Here is an 18,493-nt window from a genome sequence, read left to right on the forward strand (position 1 = left end):
GTTAGTAATACACCCAAACTCTAATTACTAATTATTTATTTATGTATTTAGCATTATGTTTTTTTTTTTTATAATATTTAATAATCAGTTCATTGGGGATTAAATTAGGAGGTTATCGTTTGATTCAAATTATCATGTAAAATTGTTTATATTAAAGTCTAGCAAGTTTAGTAACGGTATTAGTGTTTAAAATTCAAACCTATGGTTTTTTTTTTTTTTAACATAACTTTTTATTAGGCAATCTGTTACAATAACAGAACAATAAACTCAAGATATAATATTAAATCTATGTTGTATATTCGATCATTATACATACCTAGTGTTGCCTGCAACGTTATGTATAAAAATGAACGATATAATTATAATATTCCATTGGCATATTTACACCTAAAAAAAGAAATATTTTGTGTTATATTATTAAATAAAATGTAAATAATGTATGTTGTAATTAATTAGTAAGTTAAGAAGTAACTAGGTCGACCTTAAGTAAAATGGTAGGTGGCAGAATCTATAAGTTGTTTAAATACTATCTGCTTAGTCAGAATCGATGGGGTCTTCTCCAAAAAACACCATACACCACAATATAATACAATTTATAGACATTTTAAAAATAAATGAGTTCAATATATTTATACCAAAACTAGGTACAGATTTTATTATTTAATATACATATTACTTAACGAGTTCAACAAATAATAAATTTTCAAAAAATATTCATATTTTTTTGTTTTTCTAACTATAGAGTATGTTACCTTTAATATGTAAAAATTATTTTATGAGCGTTTAAAAGTTTACATTTCGAAAAATTTATTATTCATTAATCATTAAATATTAAGGTTTTTACGTCTAAAATCTTAATATATTTCTCGATGGTCAGCTAATCATAAATTACATTTCTTTTGATAACAAATTTACCTATAATTTTAAATATTGAATAAGTAAACAAATACGTTTAAAAAGTTGTTATACTTCTAACACAACTATTTTCGGAATGTGAGGATTAGTCAATGCTTTTAAATTTGAAGACACTCAACTCATCTAGTGACCCACCCAGCACCTAACAGTATATCTTATTTTTATTCATATTTTTCAATCATTACATGAGCATATTGGAATGTAAAAAATATTTCTTGTTTACCTACTCGTGACGTAATAAAGAAATTTACAATTTATATGTCTATGGATGATATAATGTACCTAATATTTATTTGAAGTAAACGTCCAAATCTGTAGTTGGTTATCAATTTTAATTTAACTCGTTTATGTGCATTTCAAATTAATATAAGCAATGTAATTATATTAATAATTATTAAACACATTACTTTTTAGTTAGGTAATAAGGAAAAACTTTAAATATCGCTGAAATGAGAAATAATTAATAACCAACTTATAATCATTTTATAAACGAATTATAGACTAACAAATATGCAACTTGAATAATATTTTTATTTTTTGTCAGAAATTTATTACATAAATCAAAATATATAATATTATTATACATAGTAAGAACGCTATTCATTTTAATCAAATTATCTTTAGTCTTTGAGTACAGGCTGTAAACTGTATAGGTCATTATCAAAGTTAACGTTATTTTTAATAAGATAAAAAAATTTCAATGTACATGTATAATTGGCCGTACAAAATACAACACATATTATAGATTAGTAATAATTAATTTTTATGGGTTTGAAAATACATATTTTCTAAACATCAATACTACCTAATTATATAGATATTCATTCTAGTTATACGTATAGGTACAAATTGTATGGATTAATATTTAATATAGTTGTTAAATCGTATCATACTACATTTATTACACATCGAATATTCGTATACGGCGTGGTAAATCAACGGTAGTAAAAAGTGTTAATAAACATAGTTTTGTTTAACTATGCGAATGAAAAATAAATTATATCCGTTCTGTCACTTCGTTGAATCAGTGCGTTAATCGTGTTGACAACTATATCATTAATACCTACGAAAATCGCGCCATTTCGAACAATTCAAAAAATAATAATAATCATCAAATAAGTAGGTACACAAAAACGCACGAATAAAAGGTATACGTATTATACTAATGTTAAAATAATTGCGCTTAATGTTATGTTTTAATTATATTCATGCACACAGTTGTAACATTATTGTGATGACGAAATCGTGCCGCCACGAATTCTTTTACTGACCATCAACAACGCGTATAATGTAATACCAGCGTTATAATGGACTACGCGTCTACACCGCGAATCACCGCGGTATAATTAAGTAAATTTACATAGAAAAAAATATGGACCAGCTCATTCACAAAATAGTGTGTTGAAAATGTTATAGAAATCCGGTGACTAATCGAAATCGTGTACCCATTTAATACCTCCTCTTAACAATATATCGTGTACGTACTGCAGAAACAACAAGGTCTTCGAGTATATTGCATAATATTATTATTATTATTATTATACCATGTCTTACACTTGTGGCGGGAAAATGGCGACTAAAAAATCCCTACAGTTGGTTGGACGGGACGCGTGTTGGCACCAAGCGGTTATATGGACATCGAATTCACGTATATTATTATAATTATTATTACAACAGGTAGGTATTATACCGGTGTTCATAACGTCCATAATCCTCTGCGAGTGCAGAACTCGAAAACGACCGTCCAGCGGACACCCTGCAGTACCTATATAGTATATACATAACACGTATTTGAATATTTTCTCCTATCGTTGGTATAATATATTATGTTATTTTTAATTTAAATATTACGTCACCCGCAGCGGATGTAATATATATGCATATAATGTATAAATGTGAAGCGTATAGCTTATTCGATTCGTTTATCGTCCGATCGAATTATACACACATATTAAATAGGTATTTGTATACCTAAAAGGCGAGATTTCAATAAAAAACTGGGAACACTGTTTCATTTATTTATTATTATTTAATTTATTACTATACAAGCTAAAATACGACGAAATAATAGATGCAGAATATTATGTTGATATTAACAATTTCAATTCATTTAACTAATAACTTCAACGACGATTCATGCGCTAAAACAAAAACAAAACGGCACCAAGTACAGGTACTCATTTGGTATAGTTGAATAAGACACAATAAAGTAGAGTAGATATATTATGACAAATAGTTTGTGGAATAAAAAAAAAAATAAAGAATGAAAAATCGATCTCTTCAGACAAGGGGGAACTCTAAAATTAATTCGGGAAAGCAATGGATTGCACAATAAGCAACTTCGCCCCCCCCCCCCGTACATGAACCCAGTACACACCCTACACCCTTCATCAATCATATATTATATGATGGCTTTATACTATACATAATAATTTATTAATATAAAATAAAAACTATTTATAATCCTTAGGCGTATATATTTTAAGCACGTTGTAGATTACAAAACTGAGGGTGCTAAACCCAGGCTCCCCACCCGCAAACACAAATTGTACCTACGTATGTGCCGATATAAAATATAAATTATTAGATATCTGAGTATACGAGAGATAGACAAAACTCATGCATACCGTTATTATTATGGGCGTCACTGTCATAATAATGTAAATATCGTGACGATTAAACCTATTGATTGTAAATATATACGTATGTTTAATCACATTTTGACCTTCATCAAACGTCGCCATAAATGCCCGTTGGTAAAAATGTTCAAATGTCATTCACTTTCACATTCCAAATGAATATATACATAAATACATTACATTATATATTAATATCATACGGTAACGATGTATTTCCGATACCAATTTGATATTTATAATTATTAATTATTATAATATCGCAATATTGTGGTGGGTACCCTCAAAATAAAATTTTTAATTTTAAAAATATTTTGCGTGTATAAAATGATCGCCATAGAAATAAATTAACGAAAAAACCTAAGTAAAAAAGGTGTATGCATTTTACATATTTTTTAAAACTATTCATACTTAAACGAAAACGCTATAGGTTATACGTGAATAACATTACTAATTTATCGACACGTGGTGTAGCGCACACAACCTAATACACGTGTAATGGATATTATGGCCTATAGATATTCGATGAATACAAATTAATAAGCATCCTCTCCTCTGCAGCAATCCTTGTCCTCGCGACATGCACAGCAAATCCAACGGGAGCTGTAGTTCGTCTTATTCCCCCCCCTCACTGAAAGTAAATAGATAGGTATTATAGGTAACTATCCGGGTACACCTATATATTATAATTTGGTTACCACCAATATCATAACGTTAAGTAATGCTACTATCTTTTTGGTCTTGTAACAAATATTTATTATTTTTTTTTTCCTTAATATAAACGAAACGCATTTTGAATAAATAACAATTTGTTATAACGATATATACAAAACCCGTTCTCATATTCACGCGCACCTTAGAAATAACTATTTAATAGTTCATAATACATTGATATTATTATTATTATTAAGTATAAAAGGGTGACTTCCAAATAAGACCAAATAATAACTTTATTTTATATACATAGATATATCACCGCAGCACGTTTGTATCGGTGCTCATACAAGCATTTAATATATTTAATTCCATTAGTATACATCGGTATTTTACAGGAAACTTGAGTCAATTTTTATTATTCTTGTAAAAAAAAATCGCATATTGAAACATAATAATAGATAGAATGTATTTGATGTATCAAACGTATCTATGGTTAGCCTTCGTATCAATAATGATACTGAAATATTATAAAATTAAATCAATATCAATCATATTATACCTATATAATATTATGTATTACACATTATAAATTTTATATTACCATAAATACTTGGTGGGTGTTATGCATTTAAAAGGTTACTATGAGCAGCATTTTCCACGCGAATTCTAACCAAACCTTACCCCGAGGGTATTCTACATTTTGAGTGTTTTTATTATTTTTATATCCTCGTAATTATTATTATTATTAATAATATTTATAACTAGTAATGATTCATACAAATCTGACTTCCTTCAAGAATTTATAATTATCAATGAATTAATAATAAATCAAACATTTATTTTTCTATAACTACCGATTATTATTATTTTGATCCTACCAAAGAAAAATAATAACACTAATACAATTCAAATTAATTATAGTTATAAACTTATAATAATACATGACATAAACCTACTATAAAAATTAAAAATAATTAGTAGATACTTTATTATGAATTTAATATATACTTATAAGCTATAAAATTTATAATATTATATATTATATACTATTCCCTTTTAAATAATATTTTCTGTATATATGTATTTATTTGTTGAACTATATTGTCATAAAACGGATAAAATATGATTCTACCATTTTATAATACTATAATATTGTTATTAGAAAAAAAAATATATTTAAACAATGATAATAACGTATATCAATAACGCAAGAAACCATTATCCACATTTACTAAACAATATTATGGTTTGTATAAATATATTTTGTAAACAGACAAAGTATAAATGCTTAAATAAGGATACATTTTTAAATCACCTAGAACGATTAAACTATTTTTATTTTAATTGTACATTCAAATGCAATGAAAAAATTGTCGTTTCTAAAATTTTCAATTCAGTGGCGTATAGACTGCGGTATCATGCATCCTACACATAAGTTTGGTTAAGGCTATACAGGAAACCGCAATAACCTAGGGAAACGTAAGTGAAAATACTGAAAACTCAAAATAACTAATAAGTAATTACAAAGTGTTTGAATAAAAAAAGTAGTGAAAATGATTCATTAGCAATAATAGGTTTTTTTTTACCCACACGAGTAGTTCAACCAAATCGAGATCCGACATTTTCCATTTGTTTTAAAAATTAATTTTCTGTTTGTACTACATTTGATTTTAATAGTTACAATGTAACTTTTAAATACGATTATACTTTAGTCTATATCATTTTAATAACATTTATGTCATATACAAAATAATAACGTATTAATATTCTATCGTACAATACACCCTAAAAAGGAGTGCATGAAAAATTAAAATAAATAACAATGCACATAATAACGTAAGTAAAATACCGTTTTAAGCATGATTCTTATTACAACACAATAAAATAATAAAATAAATAATAATACTAATAAATATAACAAAAACCATTAACACAAAAATATGTCAGTACGACCTATTTAATATATATAATACCTAGTAGTTATAAATTTATAAATAATATAAAGCACGCGTGTATATAATTATACGTTCATTATTCTTTTCATTGTTTCGTAGTGACATATCGCAGTAAATAATACATGGAATATTGATATAGGGCGAATTTTGTTCGGGTCACAGAGTGAATTTAAAAAATAATTTATGTAGATTTAATCGTCGGAGGTTTATAATTTATGACAAATGTATATCACATACATGCAGCTTGCTAGTTACTTGCTCGTACACACAAATGTGCAATAACCAAATATTCATTAATTATTATTAATACATAGTTTCATAAGTATTTCAAAACAAAACGAAATTAAATATCTTGAAATAATACTGGACAAAAAGTCAACCTGGAAATGTCAACTTTAATCCAAAAGAAAAATAGAGCCTATTTGAAAATTCAAATATTTTTTGTCTTCTTGAAAGTCAAAATTAAATCTTATCCCAGAATCAAACTACTTTTGTACATTTTAGTGATTCTATCAATTTAATTATATAGTATACAAACTTGAGGTCTTGCAAAACTATCAAACAATCCTAACAATTCACAAGTTTTCCTTGAGTCCATCCCGTAGTATTTAACTAACAACATTACATGAAGATCTACAAAATATGTTGAGTGTTGACTGTCATCTTTCTAAGCACCATTAAAAAGACTTTCATAATTAATTAATTATCAAAATTAACTCTTTAACAAAAAAATGCTGATAACCCTCTTCGTTGGGTAAAACGTAAATGGAATCACAATACTAATAAATAAATATTTAAATGAGGTATTAACGATGAGTTACTTATAATCTTTGTGTCACTCGCGTCTCTTGCAATTATTTATCATCATAGATAAATTTTTTGTTGTATATTATATTCAACTGTACAAAGATATTTTACTCGATTCGTTCTTTCTTATTATCACATTCGTATAAAAAATAAGAGCTTGCTAGTCAATAATTTGGCGTTTTCCGAACTCCGATCACGCACTGTTTTCCCTAAAAAACCTCCATTAATTATTAATTGCTCCTTATTATCCATCCGATTCGTTTTCCGCTGCTCAATATGCCGCATACCATCGATGAAGATTACGTGTACACTTCTCATCCGTGTCTCTAAGGTCAAAAACGTTACTGCAAACACGCAACACAGTCATCGCTATATACCTATATGTACATAATTTACACATAGTTTATGTGATAATGTTATATTCACATAGACACATGGTTATATAGGAACTCCGTGGCCCGGAGTCGTAAAACGATTTGTGCACGCCGCGGGTATTAACAAATTCGTTTAAAGTGAGAGGTTATATATAATACTATTATACAGAGCTATAACTATACCTCCGTATATGATTAACGACAAATAGAATAACATAATTATACACATTTACATAATAGTTCGAAAAGTACGAGAGTGCAGTAGTACCTATGCTACTTGGAACCTGGTGGATATGTGTGATGATGTTTGCAACTCAGATAATATATATTATATTATACGTGTATGTGCATATATGTATAGGTACAAAACATGTGTAGTGTAGAAGCAGTGAGCAGCATATGCAAATCTTGTACACCCATATTATGGGTGCAATCTCGAAGTTAACAATAGACACCGCGTCCAAAATCACGTAAAAGTATACGTACTCGTATACTCGAGATGATTTTTTTAACGTATCAAAATGTACGATTTAAAAACATTCGTGTTACTGACCGATCAAAATCTCATCTTTAGTGTGACATTGCATTGAACACAACGAAATATTTAACTTAAGGATTACATCTCTGTATTTTATGTTCTTTGTAATGTAGTTAATTTTAATCTATATTGAGGTACATTAATGTAAATCTATGCACTTCAACATTTTTAAGTAAGATAATTGATGAAATTTGAGTGAAATATTTCAAATCTCTCAAATATTTTTTAAATTTATTTGAAAAATTAATTTTACGTTATTTTATGTCATTAAAAATTATAATTTTTACAATTGTTAAGTATTTTACTTTTTTGAGTAATAACTTCCTTTTTTATTTCTCAATTCCAAAACAAAATTTATTTCAGAATATTTTGATGTATAAAAATCGAATTTCAAACGAGTAATTACTTAATAACTTTTAAGTATTTAAAGTTTAGATAAATAGGATCAAACCCATGTTTGCAAGAGTGATGAATTACCCTCCGGATTGAACTTTGAAATGATACATTTTACATCTTTTGTTTTTTGGTTTTACTAACTACCTTAACAAATTATAATAAAATATTATGAAAATATTGTTTTTGTATTGCATTGTTGGTTTATAAGTAGAAATTTAAAAATAATGTATATTTATCATTACTCTTATTGCGAGTGGTATGAAAGCAAACACATATATGAATGGTACTATTATAGTATTACTTATAAACTAGCTGTATATCCCAATTTAACCCGGGAAAATCGAAAAATTTTAAAATATTTAAAATATTACGCTATATAAGTGTATTTTTATTTCAATTTATCTCAGTTCACGGAAAAATCGGCTTCGGCAAAGATAAATCAATGAAGAAAAATAAAAACGATAACACGCAATCAAAAATGATTGATTTATTAAGACGTAACATGTAAAAAATGTTAATATGTGGGAAATGAATAGTGTGTCTTTACCTTAACTCGCTTTACAATGAATTAATTCGACCAAGATTGACAATCCATCTTAGATAGATAAAATACATTGTATAGCACTTTGTTCATTTTGGACGTGATTCAAACTTATTTTTAAACTTTTCTAATATCTTTAAAAACAATCTCTGAAACTTCTGTTAAAATCGGACGAGTGTTTTTTTTAAGTCTTCGAGCTACAATGTCTAGATATTAAATTCTTTCATACATTTTAGTAGCATAAATTTATTTGATATTAATGATCCATAAACATTTTGCTGAATGAGCCTATGCCAAAATATATGGGTAGAAAAATAAGCTTAAAACATCTTGAGTGGAATAGTAAATCAAAATTTTTTGAATTAACTCTATACTGCTTAACTCCACTCATACAAGAATTCTAATTAATTTTATCGCAATATTCAAAAAAAAAAAAATCCTTTTTTATTACCTACTTAGTCTTTTAAAAAAATAAAATTGAAAAAAAAACAACAACATTTAAAATAGTCAAACGTGTTGATTTGTTGTAATTAGATCAAATTATAAAAAATAAATAATTTTGAAAAACTTTCGATTATTTTTTGAAATAACAAGCGTTATATGATACAGCATAAAAGAATCGCGCTGTATATGCATGGGTGTAAAGTGTAAACTGTGTAAGGAACTCCCGAACGAATGATCGTTTTGTATATAGACATATATATACGCGCATATTTATTCGAATTAATTAGTAACAAAATATACTTCCTGTATAAATATTAAATTGATTATTTATTTAATATACTGATATTATTTTTTTTTTTTTACTTGGCTCGAAACGCTACCGCATTTCTAAATAGTTGTTCAATTCAAAAAATAAACCGATAAAACCGGTCTTGCTAAATACCTTTAGTTGAAATACTTTATTATATCCCGATGACGACAATATATTGTAAAGGAATAAGAAATAACGCAGATGGATAATCGTCGCGGCGGTGTGCGTTGGAGGATGCATTTTCGTCCTTTTCGATTATCAGAAACAATTTTTTTTTTTTTAATGTTAAAATGCGCTAAACAAGATTTAACCTATCATATAATGTATCACATAACATGTACCTACCATACATAATATAGTACATTATAGAATGCACTATAATATTCGTGACGTTGGACAATCGTCAATGGCTACGAGCCTACGACGTGTTGTTGCAATCTACGGTGCAGCGGTAGATATGTGCAGCGTATGGCGAATTTTTTTTATTGAGTTATTAGTTATAATACCTATGCCACGGTAATACTTAATGAGCTTATCATAAAAGTTTAATAGATAGATGTGTCTTTAATTACGATATCATGTTTTTTACCGTTATTTTCGTCAGTATGTTCGACAACTTCATTGTACAGCAGTTTATGCGAATAACGCAGCGGGTCAGGTGGATCACTTTTTTCTACGGAAGTAATAATTATTATTGCGAATACAAAATATTCTATACGTTTATATTATTACGTGATATCATATAGGTATTCAAATATTTATATAACATATATATATATATATATATAGCTGGATTACTCATACTATCCTTTAAAAATTTGCATTATTTATTCAAACTCTGAATGTTTAGAATTTTAAAATATATTTATTTTAAGTACCAAATTTTTAAACACTTACATTTTTTATACCATTATGGAATTTCCTGTAGTGATACAAATAATTCTTTTTTCCAAATAAAGGCAATCCTTTCTTCACATTATGTATTGTTAAGCAGTTATCAGATAGATTTTTTTCGACGTTTTGATGTATCTATATAAAAATAATTTAATGAAAAGTTTTGGAATTACATAACTTTGAAATTCTGGGCGATATACAATTGTGAATGAAACAATTACAAACGAACTTTTTCCCGTAACACGATTGCGAACGTTTTAACTTGCCTTTAATCGTGTGGTGTTGCCAGATTAAATGTTAGTCAATTACAAATTTTTAAATAATTAAATAGTAGGTATAAGGATTTTTTGCTATTACGCTATCAAAACAATTTAGATAACCCTATGGCCAAAAAATATAAATCTAAAATTGAATCAACATTAAAAAACTATAATGATTATAATTTATAAAATTCACAAGGATCTAATTTTATATTTACAAAAAACTGGAAACTCCTAACTACGAAAAAATTAAAAAAAAAAAAAAAATATGTAGAAAAACATTTTAAAAACTTTTATTTTTATTTTTTTCAGTTTATATACATTATGTAACAGTGTTATTAATATTTATACTCCGAAATTATTTTAATTATTCAATATTTTATTTTAGTTTGTAACGTAGCTATAATGTAACATTGTATTATTAATATCAAATAGTTTTTATTTAAAAAAAAATTTGAATTGAATTCCCAAACAAAATTAAACATATTCAGAAATTATAAAATTAGCAACGTAGCCTATAAAAACGTTCGCAATCGTTCGTTTTTTGGCTAAAAAACAATTTTTTTGATAAGTGACATTTGTTTGCAATCTTGTTGCGTCCAAAAATTTGTATTAAGGATTCATGGCAATAGAATTGAATAGTTTATAACTAAAGCCAAATAAATCCACTTTTTAAAATGTACAGGACTAATAAAGCATGATTTATTTTTATAATTAATTAATTCTAAAATTATAATAATTTTACTAAAATTTTCAATTACTACATGATGATAAATAATATTGAGGACTTAAAACTTGATTCTTTTTTTTATCTTAAGATAAAAGTAGCTCAAAGTTATAGACCCTATAAATATATTTATATGGTTTTTGTGTTTAACATATTATTTTTCAAGGGTTACTAAATAGTAATTTAATTAAATTTAGATTTAAATACTTATAATAATAGTAACAAAACAGTACCTTAAGTTTTAAAATGAATAATTTTAAATCCGGATTTATCTGATTTTTGCTCCAAGCATTTTAATTAGAAGCTATGAGCACCTCATACAGCCACTGTAATGATTTTAAAACTATAACAATTAATCGATATTACCATTTGATAGTTCATATTTGAGTATTTAACAAGATTAAATTAATATCCCTATTATCACCTATTTTATATTTTTGTAAAAAGATAATTAGGAATTGTTATGCTACAAAGTAATGATGAGTACACAGCTGTAATATTACAAACATTTTAATAACTCAAAAACTACTCCTTCGTTAAAATTAGAAAGATCGCAGATTTCTATTTGAAAAAAATTGTTTTGTATTTGCCATAGTGTACTCCTTAAATGATACAAAAAAAAAAAAAAAATCAAGAATTTGAAAATGTAGTCATTTAGGAGGTAGGTATACTTATAAATTTCAAAAATCAGAATGTGAATAAATGCATTGTAGTAAAGGTAAAACGGGGGTGAGTGTGATTGGTATCCTGTATTATACTTATATCCACTATACTCATATATGAGTATTGATTGAGTACAGGACGTAAAGCTGAGTAACACTGAAAACGTACTTTAAGTGTACTATTATAATTTATAATATTATCAAGTATTACCTATTACCCCATTTGCCGGAAGGCTAGCCATTATTTGTTTACTCGATATAAGCTGAATTCGTGTTTTTTGACATTTCCTATCAACAACTCGTTATGACGTATCGACTGAAACAAATCCGTATATAGTTTATTGTACACCTATATATTTATAATATAATACTGCACCTGCAACCGTCCATCAAGGACGTCTCTGCCAAGTCCTGTATAATACGCGAAAACGCTTCATTATCTCGTGTTGTTATTCCGCGTCTCTAAAATAAATATGTTATAAACTTTTAAGCGGAAGAGCGAAAATATATAACACGCGGACGTAATTACTAGACGACTTAAATGGCCATAATATAATGTATGTAAATATATAATAATAATCATAGGTAACGATTTGGATTGTCCTTGCGGTAAATAAGTATTATTATGTATGATTCACGCCTGGTACGACGTTACACAACATTTGTATATCGGTAGGTATAGGTAATAAAATTAGAGTATATTATATACGAAAAATGATCGATCAATCGATATTACTTTATTACTTGCTAGGTACCTAGTACATAATATCATATTTCGGTCAATTATAACTCGCGCGGCCGAGGATACGCGTGGCGATATATTTGGCGGTATAATAGTGTTATCTGCTCGAATGATTGATCGACGTCGCGCTCGATCGTAGAAAGTTTCTACGCGTTAAAAAAAAAAAAAAAAAAAACAATAATAATAACTTTTCGAACCCTCTTCGTACGCTGTTAAATTGTTATTTACTATACACCTACTCGTATGGCGGTCGTATTTTATTATTTGTACGCACGTTTACGATGTACTTATTATTATGTAGAGAGAAGAAACCATAACGTTAACATGCTCAGCACACACGTGTGCAGTGTAGTGTTTGTGTGCGTCCAGGTGTATACCGTAGTTAATGACCTTCCAAAGAGCGCACGCACACGTAGTCGGCCGGTCCACACCGCTGCACTGCGGTCGTCGGGCAGCAGAATAGTAATCGGATGCATTTCACGCAAGTGCACACGAAAATCGTTTTACTTTGCAGTGCAATAACACGCTATATAAACAACGCAGACATTATAACGAGATAAATATTTACAAATATGTGTGTGTGTGTGTGTGAGTGTACGCGTATACCTGAACTTTGGGTGCATATTATTATTATATGTACACCGCAACAAGCGCGTGTCTGTTTGTACAGGGTTAACTTTTTTTGTACTAAGGGTAATAGGTCCATGATAATGTGGGTTTGGATGATACCTGTGATGGGGGCTACGTTGGTTTGAAAATACTTGTAATTTCTATTAATCTAACAATATCTATTTGAAAATTATAAAAACGGTCCAAGTATTATAAATACTATATAGATCTAATATCAAATAATATATTTTATATTATTTCTGTGAAGCCAATTTTAGGACTATATTCTTCATATAAACATTATGATTACTAAGAAAACTAGCAACTCGCTTAAATTTTGAATTGGGTACATGCAAATTTTTGAAAATAATTTTAAAATATGTTGTTTTTGTTGGTAAGTACGCTTAAAAATTTTAAAAATCAGAATTCGAATAAATTCATTATTTTAAGAAAGAATAGGGATGATTATATGCTTGGAGAATCACACTGTATACACGTCCTGTAATCCGACTTCGACACGATATCGCGATCAGAAAAATTCAAATGCGTACAAAAATTACGGGCGGCTGCGTGCTCTCGATATACCTACGTATATCGATCACTTTCACTGGTCCTGCTTTCACCCGCGTGGTTAAACGCAAACACACACACGGTTATTATTACCTTGCGCCTGGCTACACAACACCTCTGCGGGCGACGAAAATCCGTACGACAATAATAATAATATTATTATTATATACGCACACGCGTAACGCGACATAATAGTCATATAGCCACGGTGGCGTAATTTGGTCATGTTTGTGGGTAGGAGGGATGATATTTTTATACACATTACTCCGTAACAACATTTTTTTGTATATCATATATAATTCATAAGCGATGTGTTAGTACAATGCCATCAAATGTGATACTTATGTATAAAAATATAAAATAGTATGTAACTACTCGTGGAAACAAATAATTACATGTTATTAAAATATTCACTTACAATTCATATGTTTATACATTACACGACTTCGCTGATATGCGTAAAAATGCCCAGAGATAAAACGATATTTGACCAATGGCTCATTTTTGTAATAATGTCTATAAATTATTATACACAATTAACGTGAAGATGCGGGGATTCGTATTTTTTTCGTGTTACTTCTAAAAAACTATAGTAGTGTTAAATAAGTACACAAATATCAATGTGGTGTGCCTATCTTGAAAAAAATTCATGAGGGGGTATGACCCCCTCACCGTATCTAGCAATATTAATTGATTTTCTATGAGTTTTCCGACCATATAATACATTATTGTTAATAATTATTAAAAGTACACAGTAAATGAATACAAATGACAAAAAGTATGCAATTATATTTTAATAGTAATATATTATATCAAAAGAATGTTCTAATATTATGACTTACACTTATTAAAAATACTACTACAGTTATTTTACCATTATTCAATTGATTAGGTATATGAATACTTAGTCACGATATTTTTCTTTTTGGCTGAATTAGATTTTTTTTTTTTTTTATTCCTCCCAAACGTTTACACAAATTTGATTTTCGACAAAATCGATTTTGTTTTTATGATGCAACTCGAAAACGAATAACCGTAGATACTTGAAATTTTCATAAAATGTTTATATTATAACTTTCTATTTTCTATAAAATTTCCAAATATTTAAACTATTTTTGAAATATTTACTATTTTAAGAAATTTTAAATTTTTTTTATAAATGTTGATTATGTTCAGCATGATAGAAATACTAGGTAATGTAATAAAAAGCTCAATCAAAAAATATAAAAAATTTAAAGCCATAATATTTAAGCTTTTAAAATACTTTTTTGAGAAAAATTAGAAAAACAAGTAAATTATATTGTAGTTAGACATTCATAAAAAATGTTGTTTTTATACCTAAGATTCAAAAATTAATTACAAGGTTCTTTATCAGATTTTCAACCTATGTATGAAAAAAAAACAAGTCCCCCGGAAAACCAAATTAATTTTTATGAGCATTTCAAGTTCAAATGTTTACAATATTCGATATTTACTTATAAAACAATTATTTCTATAATTATTTTTGTGTTATTTATAGCCACGATAAATTTGGTCAGTTTTTTTTTTCTGTAAATGTCAATAAAAAATTATTTATAGTGGTTTACAATTTTTGAAAATTTAATGCAAGATTTTACATAAGATGTATTATTTCATCTATAAAAATATATTAAACATATAAACATTTACAGTTTTATGTTGTAGACATAGGTATTTTAATGAAATTCATTAAAATCACAAAAAACTGCAAACAATTATGTAGTAAAAAATTCATAAGAACTGTTTTTTTATATAAATTTTGAAAATTGAATACAAAATTCTTATTAAGTATTTGATGCTATAACCATAAAATCTAATAAATTTATAAAGAAAATTATTTTTTATAAACTTTTTAAGTTCAAATTCAGATGAGATTACTTAATTAAATGATAAATAACTGATAAATATTATTAAATTTTGAATTATATAAATTGATATAAGTAATAAAGTAAAAATAAATATTATTTAAATCATTGAACATGTTTAATATAATAAATGTAAATCAACCTACTTACCTACCGTAATATTAAAACTAAAATAAACTACTAATAGCTTAATCAAAAAAGACATATCATGAAATATACTTGGTTATGTAGGCTAACTACGTTTCTGTTCAGAAACGTTTTTCGTGTACAATATATTATGATCATCATTATATTCACACACATAACAATGACCCATTGGACACCTAATTTACAGTAGAGTGTAGAACCCACTTTTTTTTATTTTACTGTTTTTTCACGATTCCATTAATCACAAAATTATTGGGTGAATTTCGTGGAAGCACTCCTACAATTGCAAGTCCTAAAATATTCTAAATGAAAAGTTTTATTAAGGTACAAATATTCGAATAATTTTAAGTTAATTTTAAGTGCAACGGTTATACAACAAATCGAATATAAAAAATCTAATCAAACCATTGAACTGTCAAAAATTACTTAACAAAAAAAACGATCACGCCTCGTAAAAAAGTCTTTCTTTTATCATTTAAAGTTTATTTGAAAGAAGAAAATCTTATTCATGCTTCATTAGACTCGGACCTTTTTAATTAACTTCAAACCACTCCCAAAATATACTATATTTGTGATTATTTACTCATATTTTGTTACAACTTTTAAAAATAAAGTTAAAAAAGAAAAACTGTTGTTAATCATTTTGAAGTCCACTAATGACTTTTATAAAATCTTCCTCTTTCAAATAAAATGAACATCGTTGAAATCTATTTCATGGTACATGAGAAATTTTCATGATGAACAAGTAAGAATAAATTAATCCATAATTCGTAAAGAGTAAATTCTAGGTTTTTATATTAAATCTATTTGTTATTTGCTAAATGTTTACAAGGAGTAAATAGTTTGTAAATATATATATATATATTATACCTATAGGTACTAGATGACTTTTTTTTTTGTTCTCATGGGAACTCGAAGTATAAATTCTCAAATTTTTATTGAAAGTCACAGAAAATTATGCTTAATTTGAATTTTAAAGTTTAATCGAATAATAAAATTTTTATTTTTTATTTTATTCGACTTAATCGCACGTACTGTAATACTGAAATCTGTTAACCAGTGTTCTAAATAATTGGTATTTAATTCTTGATAAATTTATTTTTATAAATAAATAGGTACATGGTTATGGTATAAAATAATTAAATATATACACGTTTGCATAATTCAGTACATAATACATAAATAGGGAATTGTGATGACTTATTCAACGCAATACGATTAACACATTGTAATGTACACGGTACGAGGACATGACGAAAATTTGACGTTGGTAGAAAGGATGCAGGTAAAAGCCGAGGGAATTTAATAATATATATTATTATATTGTTGTCTGAGTGCGCGAAACAACGACGGGAGAAAAGAGAGGAACTTTGTAAAATTGAAGCGGCGACGTAAAAATCTTCCGGAGGACATCGCGTATATATATATTATATAGAAACTTGTCCTATTTTTCGAACAGTTTTTCAGACATAGTACAATACAATATTAAATTGAACACTATATCATACGCGTGGGAAAACCAAGGACCCGTTCGCCGCCCAACGATGGGATGTACATCATAATATAATACATGATATCCGTCGTTCAGCCTTGTGCGTAATACGAATGTAATGCCTAATATAATAGTATATTTAACGTACTCTCGGACGACAAAGACGACGAATTTGTGTAATATACGATTTTACAATAAAAAAAGAATACTATACCTATATAAATATAATGTATTATTATATAGACGTATGTGACCGTTTTCAGGTCAACCGCGCGATATATGTACTTAAAATAAAAATTCTTCCGGCGCGCGCGCGATTCCCGAGGACGACGACGAAGGATCCCAGTCGCAAGCGACGAAAAATTTGAAATGTACAAGAAAAAAAAAAAAAAAGGAGTAAGTCGTACAATTGACCGTCAAGGACGAGACGTCGACGACTATTATAACACATAATGTATACGCAAACAGCGTAAACGCCCTGCTTAACACCCCATATACGACTGTACAGCAGCGACGACATTACACACATAACATGCAACAATGAAATGCATTAAATCGTATCGTGTGCGCTTTACTATATTTGTTATTGTTTCTTTTTCTTTTTCTTTTTTTTTTCTCGCCATAATAATCCGTAAAAAACGTGTATAGGCGGTACAATGCACCGATGTAAAGCTCTGCAGCGGCGGTCCCGCTGGGCGTAGTCCAGATTTATAAAAAATCACGTATAACAATACGTGCGTGCGTGTATTTGTGTGTGTGTGTGTGTATGTGTGTGTGAATGCATATATGAACGAGTGTGTGCGTGCGCTTGCGCGTATGAGCGTACGTTGTTTCTTCTTATTATTATTTTTTTTTTCTTTTTGGATTTCGAATCTCACACGACTGGAATACTCAAGTGGGGCTGAGGTCGCGTCAGGTAGGACGTGCATATAAA

General features: G+C 27.8%; 1 long non-coding RNA gene across 2 annotated transcripts; it reads right to left on the reverse strand.

Moving 5' to 3' along the window:
- Nucleotides 1-297: 297 nt before the first annotated feature.
- LOC112600995 lies at nucleotides 298-11,773 on the reverse strand. 2 transcript variants are annotated; one of them, XR_003115022.1, is made up of 3 exons: nucleotides 11,688-11,773; nucleotides 10,471-10,602; nucleotides 298-387 (listed from the first exon to the last, which is right to left on the reverse strand). It is a non-coding gene; the product is annotated as an uncharacterized LOC112600995 (long non-coding RNA). The 2 variants fall into 2 exon arrangements; XR_003115023.1 differs by lacking the exon at nucleotides 298-387 and adding an exon at nucleotides 10,162-10,246.
- Between the last annotated feature and the right edge of the window lie 6,720 nt (nucleotides 11,774-18,493).

Source organism: Melanaphis sacchari, unplaced genomic scaffold (genome assembly GCF_002803265.2).
Source record: "Melanaphis sacchari strain LSU unplaced genomic scaffold, SCAv2.0 Contig73_pilon_pilon, whole genome shotgun sequence".
NCBI lineage: Eukaryota > Metazoa > Arthropoda > Insecta > Hemiptera > Aphididae > Melanaphis > Melanaphis sacchari.